Source organism: Rhinolophus sinicus, linkage group LG07 (genome assembly GCF_036562045.2).
Source record: "Rhinolophus sinicus isolate RSC01 linkage group LG07, ASM3656204v1, whole genome shotgun sequence".
In the NCBI taxonomy this organism is placed as follows: Eukaryota; Metazoa; Chordata; class Mammalia; order Chiroptera; family Rhinolophidae; genus Rhinolophus; species Rhinolophus sinicus.
In genome coordinates, this window is record NC_133757.1 from 27278629 (window position 1) to 27291861 (window position 13233).

Sequence of the window (13233 nt, forward strand, 5' to 3'; positions counted from 1 at the left end):
TACCTTGATACCCACTGGGAAAAGTGTGGGACGCAAGGACAGTGCTTCCTGCACCATAAAGCTGATCAGCTCTCGTCCCCTGATAAGCGAATCCCTTTACACAGCTTATTAGACCTGAAGAAGAGCAACGGATCACCCAAGCGACAAAATCGGTGGCAAGAGAAGTCGTGTTACTGGACAGAAGGAACCATAGAGGAGGCTACTTTCTGGGAACAGCTCTCTAGCTGCAAGTGGTCCATCTCTTTTCCTAACTCTGGTCCCCTGCCTCTGAAGTGTTCTGAGCAGGAAGTGCCACACCCAGGCTTTGCCAAGATAATCCAAATGCAGATGAGAGGCTAACCAAAACATTTTAAAACTGTGTATACAAAGTTATTTTGAAAACAGGACAAGAGCTAACCCACCAGAGTAAGGTAAGTCCTCAAGTTCCAAGACTGCCTGGGCAGCTTTTCCAGGTGGGTGTCAGAAAGCTTAGCATTTTAGGTTTGAAAGAAACCTCAGATATCTATAGTCTAACCAAGGTTAGACATGTGGAAAAGTGAAGCACACACTCACATTTACACAGAAAGAGAGCAGGTAGCTGTTCTCTCTTATTTGCTACCATGCTCCCAGTACCTAACAGTTTTTCCCACTGTGTAGGCTCCCAGTAAGTATTTGATGAGTAGTTGACTTAATGAATGAATAGCAGCAAAGCAGGACCATAGGTCTGGTTTCCTGATTCCTCATTGATGCTTTTTCTACGTTGCTCCTCCAGCATGAGAATTTTTATCCAAAGACAATTCTAAAAACCAGTAAATTTGTGACCATTGAAGATTGTTTTTGACTATGTAGAAAATATATGCTTAATTATACAGTCATGCATCGCTTAATGATGAGGCTACGTTATGAGAAATGTGTGGTTAGGCAATTTCGTCCTTGTGCAAAAATAGAGTGCACTTACACAAAACTAGATAGTATGCCCTGCTCCACACGTAGGCTGTGTGGTATAGCCTATTGCTCCTAGGCTACAAGCTTGTACAGCATGTTACCATAGAAAACAACATAAGATTAAATCAAGCACACGAGAAAATGACACAATCGAGACGCTGTAAACACGAGACGTATGAGGCTGCTGCCAGTGTACATTGCATACGGTTTTATAGCAAACCTTTTTTTATAAGTAGGAAGAGTACACTCTAAAATAACAATAAAAAATGTAGTATAGTAAATACATAAACCAGTAACACAGTTGTTTCATATCATTGTCAAGTATTATGTACTGTACATAATTGCACATGCTAGATATTAATACATGTACTTTTACACACCTGGCAGTGCAGTAGGTTTGTTTAGACCCCCATCACCACATACACATGAGTAATGAATGCCTTGTGCTACAATGTCTCTATGACTGGGAGGTTACTAGGCCATAGATAGATAGGAAGTTTTCAGCTCTATTGTAATCTTGTGGGACCACCTTCGTATACATGGTCTGTTGTTGATCAAAACATCATTATGCAGTGCGTGACTGTACTTTCGATAGCACTTTAGTAAGGGCAAAGGCTGTGTTTTTCACTTTAGGCATCTCTGTTGTTATCTTGCCCAGTGCCTGGTACATAGTATGTGCTCAATAAATGTTTGATGTTTTAAGAAATCTGGGTGTGTACAACAAGACTCTAACTTACTAAATGGTTCATAGTTACAGGATTTTGCATTTATAATAACAACTAATTACAGTAAATGAAAAATCCAATGGACGCCCTCTCTAGAGCCAGTTCAGACTCCATCTCTAATAAAGAATACTGGTTTGATATTTGTCCTACTGTAGTAAAATTGTTTTTAAGTAACATAATGGGATATTTGGAAAAATCAACAATTTTTATAATGGGTTTATGACTGTCTTGACATCATTGTTTTGGAGAAAAATTGGAAAAAGAGCATGTCCACCGAACATCCTGTGAATTAGAGAATGGTAAAACAGACCATCAACGCTAGAAGAAGAAAAAAATGATCAAGGGGAAGATCCAGAGTGAGTGAGGGGTTAAGTGAAAGAAACAGGCCAACATCTGAACATTGTCAAGGAAAGCCATGCTTTGGGCACGGGGGCTACAGTTCTCTATTTTCAAACAAAATTAAAATTCAAAGATTCCTCTGATGTTATACTTAGACATCACGTCGTCGACGAAAAATTACTTTGACAATTGACTCAATCTCTTTCAATTTCACCAAGAGAACTTGTCAAGAGTAAAGTACCCAACTTCTGGTTCAACCAGAAGAGGCAAGATCTAGTCCTTCATAAAAATTTGAAGTTCATCGGAGTTGAATATACTGTAGTAAAATTATGGGTTTAGCTCCCACGTCATATTTAATGAACCTTTTGAGATTTGATGCTTTTATGGTAACATGCTCTGCACTACAATTTAATTATATTTTCTGGTGTTCACACCCTCCTCTGCATCATGAAAACACTATAGTTAAGTAAGTGTTACTTCTCATTTATCCAAGAATAATGGGGTTTTTGTGCATCTTTTTAAGGGCCCGAGAATTTATCTTAATAAATCCTATTTCTGAACAAAAAAATACCATTATTTATATTATTACTATTATTATTTGGAATAGGAAGTAAAAAATAAAAACTGCACTCAGGGAGATGGAGGGACCAGTTAGAAAGAGGTGAAGATAGCCATCTTTCTTTTAATGATAAAATGGTCTTTGATAAATTCTTAGAATGATTGAAGTTTCATTTTTTTCTATCTATATCTTCACTCTCTCTCACTTTGCTGCCCAGATGATCTTTGTGAAATGCATACCTGGTAATGTCATTCCTTGGCTTAAAAAATTCTAGTCTCCTTATCACCCATAAAATAAAATTCACATTCCTATCATGGAATATGTAAGGTCTCTCTCTACCTCTGTAGACTCCTTACCTGCCATAGGTCCTTGCACCTCAGAAACGAATTTTAATTCTAAACCCATAGTTCTTTCATGACTCTGCATTTACATAAGTTGTTCCCTCCACTCGGCATGCTCTTTCCCCTCTTGGTCACCTGGTGCTGCTACATACCCTTCACCATTCAGCTTAAGTATCTAGTTCTTGTGAGGCTTTGCCCGACCTCTCTCCACTCCTCCCCCAACTCCCCATAAACATAGCACTGACCCACAGAAGAGATGTCAATCAGATTATCATGATGTTTTACAATCTCATTTATGTCTCAGACCATAAACCTTGGAGTCACACGTGAATCCTCTTTTCTCACTATCCAAGTCCAATTCTTTAGCGAATTACTTGGTTTCCATCTTCAAAAATCTATCCAGAACCTGACCTCTTCTCATTACTTCCACTGCTACCACACTGGTCCAAGCCACACCGTCTTTTGCCTTGTTTATTGTGATACACTTCTCCTAGATTCTGCTCTTAACCCTGTTCAGTCCATTCTCAACCCAGAACCCATAGTGATGCAGTTAAAACAACACAAAAGATTATGTCATTGCTCTGCTCAAAACCCTCCAATGGCTCCCATCTCATTCCAAGCAAAACTAAAGTCCTTTTCAATGGGCCTGCTCCCCTTCATCTCTCTGACTTTTTTTTTCTACTACTTTCCTACTAGCCTTGAGTCTGCACCTGCTGTTCCTTCTGCCTGGAATGCTGTTCTCCCAAATATCCACACAGCTCATTCCCTTATTCCCTATAAGTCTTTACTGAATTATTACCTTCTGCCGCAGCACAAGATTGTAATTTCTAAATACTATTTCCCACTAAAACAGCACCAAGGCTCTTTGGAAAAATGGCTGACTCCAAGTCTGAAGCAAGAAGTGTATGCAATGAGACTGGAATATTTTGTCACACCAGAAAGTGAGGACACTATCGAAAACTACTAGGATTATGTCAAAAGGACTTAGTAGCCAACTTCAAGTGGCCCCTACTAGCCAAAGTAGTAAGAATTTGAGCAGCAATAAGAAATAATAACTGAAATGGATTGAAACACATCAGATACATCGACAACCAGGTGTTCATAGAGATACTATAAAGAAATCATTGTTCACCTTTGGAACCAATTCATTATTCTGAAAACAAGTAAATAAAAGGGGGAAGTATCAATACTCAACATGCCTTTGTTGCACAAAGGGTACCACAAGACAACCAAATATTTGATGAGGGAAAGTTTCTCTTTAAAGTATTCTAGATAATGAAAGATAAAATTTGATAGCATTAGGGTATCATCATTGTACAAATACCTAACAAAGTAATGAAGCTAAGCAATAATCAACAATGACTGCTGATGTCACTAAAGGAAGTACAAATATTCATTGCAGGCCTTTTAAGGTAAGCACACATGGTACCCTCTGAAGTAGTCTTGCCGAAAATATGGAAGCCTCTGGATCTAACTACCAGTTTATAGGACACAGAGCACAGAACACCACGTTAAAAGACACTATAGGAATTCAATCAGTAAAATTTAGTCTGGAGGAAACACTATAAAACAACTCAATTTTTTAACAAACTGCAAGGAAGAAAAAAGGATGAGGTACCTGTAAGCTAGGTGAGATTTAAAAGACAAACCAACTAAATGTAATATCTGGATCTTAAACTTTGATTCAAACCAATTTAAAAGAAACTGAGACACCTGAAAACATTTGAACATTGGATATTTTATAATATTAAAAACTATTAATTTTTAAAGCATAATAGTATTATTCAAAAGTCCTTATCTTTTGGTGATATACACTGAAATTTGTACAGAAGAAACATGAGATTAGCTTCAACAAGAGGAATAGTAAATGAGGTATAGATAAACCAAGACTACAGTGTTTCTCTGAAAATAAGACCTAGCCAGACCATCAGTTTCCCCGAAAATAAGACCTAGCCAGACGCTCTAATGCGTCTTTTGGAGCAAAAATTAATCTGAGACCTGGTCTTATTTTAATACAAAATTGGGTATAATATAATATAATAAATACCGGGTAATATAATATAATACTGGGTATAATATAATATAACATAATATAATACCGGGTCTTATATTAATTTTTGCTCCAACAGACGCATCCGAGCTGATCGTCCGGCTAGGTCTTATTTTCGGGGAAACATTGTTGAAGTTGGACAATGGGTACATGGAGATCTGATTTACTATTTTCTCTACTTTGTTTGAAACTTTCTGCAATAACAGATTAAAGGGAATCTTAGGTGAAAAAGTAGATGATTATCTGATGATATGCAAGTTATATCAGGGAGTTATTCCAGGCTTCTAAAGAACATGATTGAATATTTATTGAGTGAGTAGCCATTTACAAAATTGGCTTGGGGTCAAGGGATGGCAAGTTTCAGTTAAAAAATGCTGTAATCTAGGAAGATAATCATCACAAAATAGGCTGAGCATTTCATTTAAAGAGCAAATAGTCAGATGAAAGAGATTATTTGCAAGAAAAAGAAAAGTAATTGAACAAATTGATCAAACTTATAAAGCTTACACCAATTGATGTGGGTGGGTGTGGAGTGGGTGTGCGTGGGTGTCCACGTGTGTTTTCCCGGAATCGTGATCTCGCAGCCACCAAAGAATGGAGATACAGAAGAATGAAGATACGGATGGAGAAGTAAATTTAAGCAGTACACAGTTTTATTGTAAAGCGCAAGACAAAAGCTCTCCAGAGAGACGGGGGACCCGAAAATGGAATGCCCCACAGGCTAAGCTGCATCGGAGACTCTATGTCCTTGAGTCTGCAATTTTTGTTTCCTGAAGAGCTGATTGGGCACCCCCCTTTCCCTCCTGCGCCTGGATTGGTGCTTTGGCTGACTCTGCCGTCTGATGTGGTAGCCCCTCCCGCCCAGTTCCCTTCTCTACATTTTTTTCTGTCAGCTACTGTTCTTTTTGGCCTTGAGGTCCTCTGCCCGTGTCCCTGACTGCCTACAACATTTCCATCTCACTTTGAAACCTTTGAAACTCTTTTTCTGGGCCTTGATGTCTTCTATCACGGTCCTGTCCCTGACTGCCTATGACTTTCCTATCTCACAATTAAGCCAGAAAATATATAATCATTCTGCAATTTGTCTGTAGGACAATAATCAGGCAGTAATAGCAAGATGTTCTCAGATTTTTTTGTGGAACTTTAAGTGTAGAAGTCAGGAAGTGTTAGGTAAGACAAAGGTCTCAAGGTCTGGGCAGTTCCTACTAAATGCTATTCTTGCTCAATGTTAAAATGTAGCACAGTCTTTTGCAGACACAGCTATAAACAGGATGAGCTGAACAGGAACCCAACCTGTAAGTGTAGCCCACTGCAAAGAAGAACTCAATATGTAATTAACCAATCTGTATATAAGCAATGGCTAAGCCTCCTTTCAGGGAGACAGAGTTTGGAATATGAATCCCCTCTCTCCTTTACTTGCTGCAAGCAAATAAAACTACCTAACGACAACCATGTCTCATTCTTGAATGGAACACTGGAAGCTGCGCACCCCTTGTGTTCAGTAACAGGAGGGCCATCGCCACAGTGTGATTTTCTGTCCCATATGCAATATCCACAGTGTGGTTTGACAACTTCAGGCACTCGACATACACCCAGCAGTAACCAAGCAGGAATTACATAAACTGGACAGAATACTAACAGTAGTTCCTGCATCACTGGGGGCTCAAGTGTGGGTAGCTGGTGGGATAAGGTGGAGTGTGGGCATTAGGGTCTCTACATTGTTTCTAATTCTCCATTAAAACAGAAGTCTATTAATAAAGCTCATGCAAGGAGGTCCTCTGGTTTTATGTATCTTAAAATAAATGTCCATGGAAACTTACTGTACAAAATGACATGTTTCATCAATTCCAAGAACGCATTTATTTATCCATTCAGCTTTTATTATATTTGAATAACTAAAACGTTCTTCATATTCTTTGATACAGTGTTCAAAACATTATGATCTTTTGATATTTTTTCAACAGTCCTTGTTCATGGTTGGTTTCAAGGCTAAAAGAAGACTAAAATGTGGGGTTTTATAATTGATAGGGAGGCCTAGGCATTTAAATCACTGTACTTCACAAATCGTGGTGTAAAATGTTATTAGGTTGGTGCAAAAGTAATTGCGGTTTTTGCAATTCTTTTTAACGTTTCAAACCGCAATTTTTCACCAATCTAATATATTTTATATTGCAATGGACAAATCTAATCTCAGGAATTCATAGACCTCCCCCCACCCCAGCAATAGACGCAAGCTCCATCTTCTTAAACCCCCTATAAACCAAGTCAGTACATTTGGTGTTGGTATATAAATACTCGACAAAGAAAATTACCAGCACATTTTGTAAATCATATCAAATTTTCTTGACACTTTTTGACATTGTGCTTTGACAATCTATCAGCACTACATACACGTCTTATCAAAAGAGAAACAGACTGAATTAACTCAGTTGAATTTGTACTTCTCTATCATCAATAATAACCTCTGCCCCACTCCATCTGCTTACTTACACTTATCTAGAGATGATAAGAACCCCTGTGAGGAGTAGAAAATAGCGCTGGGGTGGATCTAAAAGTGCTCTGAGAGTATTTAGAATACACATGGGTTCAGAAAATGGCCCTTCCCTTCTTGTAGGAGAAAAGGTGCTGTCTCTCAGAGCAGAACTGTGGTTCACAACCCTGGCTGCACGTTATAATTACTGGGGACATTTCAAAAATACTAATGCCCTTAGATACTGGGATTTAATTTGGTCTGGGATAGGGTTTGGGCAAGGTTTTTTATTTTATTTTATTTTTGAAAGGACCCAGATGATTTTAATGTGCTGTCAGGGCTTTAGAATTAAGTATATTCTAGGTTCAAATCTTTTCTGTGTGATCTGAGACATGTTAGTAAGCCTCTCTGAGTCTGTTACTTTATCTGTAAAATAAAGATTTTGTTTTTCTTTAAATCTACTTCATAAAGTCATTGTAGGGGAAGGGTTAGAATAAATATGTGAGAACTTCCAACAGACACCCTAACACATAGCTGGCACTCAACAAATACATGTTAGATCTATGTTCAGACTAAACAATACTTTGTCTTCTTGTGTCTCTTACTTTTCCCTCCTCCAATAGCTGCCATTTCTTTTTCAGATGTCACCGGAGGGAAATGAGAACAGAAGTTTCTTCCTTCAAGCTTCAGTGGGCACAAAGAGCCTCTCTACCCCATTCTTCAAATCTAAAGTGATCTTATATATTCAACAGCAACTGAGGAACTGGGGCCATATTGAAAGCAGAATAGGGAGTGAAGTGTGACCTGAGGTAGGTAACCCATGTCTTTGTTTTTCCAGGATAAGCCAGTGGTTTTGGTAGTCAGAGAGGAATGCCCTGAACTCAGAGCGAGAGGAACCCCTTGAATGTTGCTGAACGGCCAGCTCTTCAAAGGAGAAGTATGTGTATGTGACCAAACAGTGGTACCGGAAGAAGGTAGGCCTAGAGCAGGAGTGTCAAAACTGCGGCCTGTGGGCCAACTGCAGTCCGCAATCCATTGTTAATTGCCCCACAGCAAATTCCAAAAATATATTTAGTTTACTTAAATAAACCAGGTGAGGCAATACTTACTTCACCTTGAGTGAGTAGCCCGGCTGTTTGTGTATTTTACCGCATATGGCCCTTGGTAAAAAACATTGAAAAAAGTTTGGACACCCCTGGCCTAGAGCATATAGCACAGCAACTTCAAGCAGAGCAGACACTTAGTAAGGAGTTTGCAGAATTGAAATAAAGGTCCTAAGCTACAGGTAAACGTCTAACCTGATCCCAGTAGTTGGTTGAAGTCTGTGTTGTAGAGGCATTTTCTTTGTTTACATCAAGTGTTTCAAAACGGAAACATAATCACTCTTGGGTTACAACTGCTATCTCTCTCTTCCTTCCCAGCCTGAACTAAAATCTTACATTTTCTGTTGAAACATCCTCTTTGCCTCCTTCATTCTACTATCCCCACCTCAAGTGCCTGATTCCTCTAAATGCCTCAACTGTAGGCAGAGGTCATGAAATGTTACTTCCTTTCAAAATGATAAGATTGTATTGCTACTTCAAGAGGCATGCCCCAAATCCACCAGTTACCTCTAGGATAACTCATAACAGTAACTAATAACTGTACCGTGGTTCAAGTCAAAGACGTTTATTTCCAAAGAAGATACTTACTATCTATAAAAGCTCAATCAATTTATAAAAGCTCCAAAACTGTTTTAAATTTTTTTAAAAAGTTAAATTTAAATAGAGACAGTAAAAAGATCAGTGGTTGCCAAAGATTCATTGGAGTGGGGGAAAGGTTGACCAGGTGAAGCACAGAGGATTTTTTAGGGTGGTGACACTGGTCAGTATGATACTGTCATGGTAGATGCATGACAGTATGCATTTGTTACATCTATAGAACTTTAGAGGACCAAGAATGAACCTTAATGTATACAGATGTTTAAAAAGTCACTCAGGGGTGCATGAGTCGAAGGTCACAGCGCCCTCTGACAGGAACACTCGGCGTGTGTGCAGAAAGGCTTCCAGTTGCTGGCCGATCTGGCTCCTTCTACTCTAGTACGTTCATGCTTCTCCTCTGGGTGGCTTTCCAGAGCCTGCTGGGTGCCCAGGAGGACTAGGCCGCGTTAGATCACCCAGGCTTGAAACATACGGACCCAGTGGTGTTTAAACATTGCCACACAGCAGCTGCAACTCACATACTGGAAGCAGGAAAGCAAAGAGCTGACAAGTCAACTCTAAACACTTATCTAAAAGACTGTACATTTGATGGAGTGCGAAGAGAATTGTTTTGCACAGAATATGAGAATAATAAGAATTCTCTAGAAATCTTACTGAGAAGTACAGGACGAGTCCCCCTTTATATAATTGATGTTTCGTGGCATTTGGCATATCAGATAAAAACCAATTAACTTCCTAAGATGTACAGACCTGTATATTTGGTGACCTTAAACGTAGAGAACACGGATTCTCATCCCACGCAGAGATTAGCTTTAGTTGTAACATGGAACAATTACAGGACTTGGTAGGGAAGCTTAAAGATGCTTGGAAAAGCCTAGAAAGAGCAAGTCAGTTGTAACTGATCTGCCTGGGTCTGGGAAACCAAGAACGTCTTGTGGTCAGTGGGACCATCGTTTTTGCAAGCTGGATGTCCTCCTTTTCAACAGAAAAAATGTTTCCTTTTGGATTTATGCCACTGATCAATTTTGACACTATTTCTTTTACACTTGTGAAAGAGTTAAGAGGGAAATTCTGTGTAAGTATTTGAATCGTTAATATTAACTATACATTGATCCCATTTTGATATTTTTTCAAGTCTTATAAAAGGAAACAGACAGTATTTACACTGAGTAAATAAGTTCCTACCAAAAGTGGTAAAAAAAAACAAAACCAAAAAATGTCATACTGGAGGTTAAGGGATCACAGAATGGAATGTAGATTGTGACAAAAGAATCTAACTGCATTACAAATGTGTGAAACAACCTCCCTGAAGTGGCTGGGGAAAAAGGGTGCTGACCTAAGGCACTTAAGAAGTGATCAAAGTTTGTAAGACTTTTTTTTTTTTTTTTTTTTGCAAAAGGAACTGGACAAACCATGTTATTCTACCTGATCAATCTGTTTCCCATGGGAATACAGGTTCATAATTCTGAGAGTACTACATGCATACTGGAATCGAATCATTAAGTAAATGGATGACAACAGGAGTGAGAGTTCTCCCTGTTGGAGTGGAAGGTTTCAGACAAGTAAGGGGAGGTGGCTAGAATGATCCATGTGGTAATGCATTAGAAGTGGAGACATCAGTGTGCACTCATGTTTAGTTTAATATACAGATGGATAAATACAGTAATATTTATAGTTGTGTATATACAAGGCTTAGAATATTTGTTTCCTTTCTCTGAGCACTTGAAGCAATGACACCCAAGTAGCAATGAGCACCCCTAGCCCCATATTTTTGTGTTCTAAAATTATTCTCCAATACAAGGAACCAGAACTCCCTGGAGAAATGGCTGATTCTAGGACTGGGGCAGAAAATATACAAGGTAAGCCTGGAGCATCTCGTAGTGCCAGAAAATGAGGAAGTAATAAAAAAATTTTAAAAAGACAACCCACAATGATGGGGGTATATCAAATTGACACAGGAGCCCACTGTACAAGCTCCCAATAGCCAAAATTAGAACAATTTGAACAACAAAATAAAGTAGTACCCAGTTATAACCCAAAGTATACAATAAATATCCACGAGTCTATGCTGATATAAATTATTGAATAAGTAAAGAAAGAAAAATAAATAAAGCTCCCGTTCAGAAGAAGTACAAAGACTTGAGGTAGATACTCTGCCCTCTAGAAAGTGGAATGGAGCTTTCCCTAAGTGTGTGCTGCACACAGCGACAACCTTCCAAAGAGGAGATGGGAAGGGAGGAAGAAAGTGGCTTTACAGTGGAGAAACATGACCAATACAACCTCATCTAGGTGATCAAGGTCAACATCAACAGTGATAGGTCTTGTTGATAGTACTTATCTTTGATATGATGTGATGAAAATAGCACTTCACCACTGTGGTCCTCCTCCACAAAATACATAACTCCAGTATAATCATGAGAAAGACAGACAGACAAATCCCAATGGAGGGACATTCTACAAATAACTGACTAGTATTTCTCAAAACTGCCAAGGTCCTCAGAAACAAGGAAAGTCTGAGAAAAATGCCACAGCCAAGAGGAGCCCAAGAAGACATGAGGATTGCATGTAATATGAAATCCTGGATGGGATCCTGGAACGGAAAAGAGACGTTGGGTAAAAACTAGGGAAATCAAAGTATGGGCTTTAGTTAATAATAATATGTCAGTATTGGTTCATTGATCATAACAAATACACCACTCTAAGTTGTTAATAGTAAGGGAAACTGGGTATGGAGTATATGGGAACTTTCTGTACTACTTCACAACTTTTCTGTAAATCAAAATCTCTTCTAAAAAAGTTTATGTTTTAAATGTTGTTATACATTATATAGGTGTTTAAATGCAGTTGTTGTACTAAAACCCCTTGCTAAAGCATATCTTTACTAAAGTAACTGCTAAATGGACATGGTTTTGCAAAAGCATTTGTTACACATGATTTCTTGTTCAAACAGAACTCATTGTATCTACATCCAGCAAAGCAAAGTTAACTCCGGCTGTGTGCCAAGACACGGAAATGACCTTGTTATATAGACTCAGTGTGATAATGGTACTATTCAAATCTTTCCATCCATGACATACAATATTCCCATTGGTCTAAAAGAAAAAAAGCCTCTAAGTTAATTCTCACTGGTGTAAAAAGTTTCCAAATAAGTGTCTCTGGGGAGAAGTCAGAAACTTTGGGACCAGGGTTGGGCAGGAAGGAGTTAGCAAATGCTAGCTCCAGAACTTGAAAAAAATTAATAAGAATAATAAAAGGAAGGAAAATGCCTACACTTCTCCAGAGGGCCACCCTTATATGGGAACATTGCCAGAGAACTTAAAGTAGTTCTGAGAAGAAAAAAGCTGAAGTTAAGAAAATTTACCACACTCAACCAACTCTCAGTATCCAGGATTATACTTGTTAAAGCATTCAAGATTCCAAAAGGCATACATTTCTGTCTTCTAATTCCAGACACTGCTGGTCATAGGAAGCAGGGGAAAAAATTTAAAGAACCATGGCCTCTAGAATCTTATGTTCAAGATCTTAACAGCAGGACACACACACACCCAGTTTTTGAAGACAATAATAGCCCACAATACCAGGCCAGTCTATAGCAGGAAGTTCGCATGTTACTGTGAATGGCTCTGCCTCTGCAGAGAGCAAGGGGGTGACAAACCCTGGAGCCAACACTAAAGCCAGACACCCTGCTCTCCTTTACATTAGGCCCTTCATCTAGTGGGGCCAGCAGAGCCTGAAGAAATAGGAGAGCAGGAAAAGATAGTAGTGACATTCAGACTTTTGAGATCACTATTTCACCTAGGTGGTTCTCCCAGCTCATTCTTCAAGGTCTAGTTCAAACCTTAAATCTTTAGTCTTGCAGAAACCCTCCATCCTCCAAATTCTGAGAACAAAATTCCCCTTTCGTAAGTGCCAAGTAATTTGTAACTTGCTTAATGCCATGCATTGCCAGCTTTTCATGTGTAACAAATTACTTGCTTAATGGCATGCATTGCTAGCTTCTTTTCATGTGTAATATGTTTCATTGATACACTCTAGAGTCTGACTTCATAGTCTTGAGTCTGACTGCAAATTCTTTTTCCCTCCTTCCCGTACACTTCCTCCCATATCCCAGGGCACCTAGTCCAG

General features: G+C 38.8%; 1 pseudogene; it reads left to right on the plus strand.

The window, feature by feature from the left end:
* The first annotated feature begins 9346 nt into the window (after positions 1-9346).
* LOC109443861 (COMM domain-containing protein 3) lies at positions 9347-10006 on the plus strand (annotated as a pseudogene).
* The last annotated feature ends 3227 nt before the right edge of the window (positions 10007-13233 follow it).